We start from the raw sequence: 2,324 nt of genomic DNA on the forward strand, positions 1-2,324 counted from the left end.
CTTTTTTTTTTTTTACGTTGTACTGACTCTTGTTCTTTAAATGACGTTATCCCGAGGAGGACACCTAAAGGCGAGCCGTAATGGCCTCATCTTCGGCAAGCTCCTCCGGTTTTTTTCCGGCTTTTTTCCGGTTTTTTTCCGGTTTTTTCAGTTTTTTTTTTTTTTTTTTTTTTTACGTTGTGCTGACTCTCGTTCTTTAAACGACACTATCCTGAGGAGGACACCTAAAGGCGAGCCGTAATGGCCTCATCTTCGGCAAGCTCCTTTTGTTTTTTTTTTCCACAGTTTTTTCCCGTTTTTTTCCCTTTTTTTCATTTTTTTTTTTACATTGTGCTGACTCTTGTTCTTTAAATGACGTTATCCCGAGGAGGACACCTAAAGGCGAGCCGTAATGGCCTCATCTTTGGCAAGCTTCTCCGGTTTTTTTCCATAGTTTTTTTCCGTTTTTTTTCAGTTTTTTTTTTATTTTATTTTACGTTGTGCTGACTCTTGTTCTTTAAATGACGTTATCCCGAGTAGGACACCTAAAGGCGACCCATAATGGCCTCATCTTTGGCAAGCTTCTCCGGTTTTTTTTCCATAGTTTTTTTCCGTTTTTTTTATTATTTTTTTTATTTTTTTTTACGTTGTGCTGACTTTCGTTCTTTAAACGACGCTATCCTGAGGAGGACACCTAAAGGCGAGCCGTAATGGCCTCATCTTCGGCAAGCTCCTCCGGTTTTTTTTTCCACAGTTTTTTCCCGTTTTATTCCGTTTTTTTTTTCAGATTTTTTTTTTTTTTTTACATTGTGCTGACTCTTGTTCTTTAAATGACGTTATCCCGAGAAGGACACCTAAAGGCGAGCCGTAATGACCTCATCTTCGGCAAGCTCCTCCGGTTTTTTTCCACAGTTTTTTTTCAGGTTTTTTATTTTTTTTATTTTTTACGTTGTACTGACTCTTGTTCTTTAAATGACGTTATCCCGAGGAGGACACCTAAAGGCGAGCCGTAATGGCCTCATCTTCGGCAAGCTCCTCCGGTTTTTTTCCACAGTTTTTTTCCGGCTTTTTTCCGTTTTTTTTTAAGTTTTTTTTTTTTTATTTTATTTTACATTGTGCTGACTCTTGTTCTTTAAATGACGTTATCCCGAGGAGGACACCTAAAGGCGAGCCGTAATCGCCTCATCTTTGGCAAGCTCCTCCGGTTTTTTCCCACAGTTTTTTTTGCCGGTTTTTATCCGAGTTTTGTTTTTTTGTTTTTTTTTTTTTTGTTTTTTTGTTTTTTTGTTTTTTTTTTTTTTTTTTTTAACGTTGTGCTGACTCTTGTTCTTTAAATGACGTTATCCCGAGGAGGACACCTAAAGGCGAGCCGTAATGGCCTCATCTTTGGCAAGCTTCTCCGGTTTTTTTTCCATTGTTTTTTTCCGTTTTTTCTTCAGTTTTTATCTTTTTTTTTCTTTTTTTTTTTTTTTTTACATTGTGCTGACTCTTGTTCTTTAAATGACGTTATCCCAAGGAGGACACCTAAAGGCGAGCCATAATGGCCTCATCTTTGGCAAGCTTCTCCGGTTTTTTTCCCTAGTTTTTTTCCGTTTTTCTTCATTTTTTTTTTTTTTTTTTTTACATTGTGCTGACTCTTGTTCTTTAAATGACGTTATCCCGATGAGGACACCTAAAGGCGAGCCGTAATGGCCTCATCTTTGGCAAGCTTCTCCGGTTTTTTTTTCCATAGTTTTTTTCCGTTTTTTCTTCAGTTTTTTTTTTTTTTTTTTTTTACATTGTGTTGACTCTTGTTCTTTAAAGGACGTTATCCCGAGGAGGACACCTAAAGGCGAGCCGTAATGACCTCATCTTCGGCAAGCTCCTCCGGTTTTTTTCCACAGTTTTTTTTTTCAGGTTTTATATTTTTTTTTATTTTTTACGTTGTGCTGACTCTTGTTCTTTAAATGACGTTATCCCGAGGAGGACACCTAAAGGAGAGCCGTAATGGCCTCATCTTCGGCAAGCTCCTCCGGTTTTTTTCCACAGTTTTTTTCCGGCTTTTTTTCCGTTTTTTTTTCAGGTTTTTTTTTTTTTTTATTTTTACGTTGTGCTGACTCTTGTCCTTTAAATGACGTTATCCCGAGGAGGACACCTAAAGGCGAGCCTTAATGTCCTCATCTTTGGCAAGCTTCTCCGGTTTTTTTTCCATAGTTTTTTTCCGTTTCTTCTTCAGTTTTTTTTTTTTTTTTTTTTTTTTTTTTTTTTTTTTTTTTTTTTTTTTTTTTTTTTTTTACATTGTGCTGACTCTTGTTCTTTAAATGACGTTATCCCGAGGAGGACACCTAAAGGCGAGCCGTAATGGC

Source organism: Arachis ipaensis, chromosome B2 (genome assembly GCF_059453495.1).
Source record: "Arachis ipaensis isolate K30076 ecotype BB chromosome B2, ASM5945349v1, whole genome shotgun sequence".
NCBI lineage: Eukaryota > Viridiplantae > Streptophyta > Magnoliopsida > Fabales > Fabaceae > Arachis > Arachis ipaensis.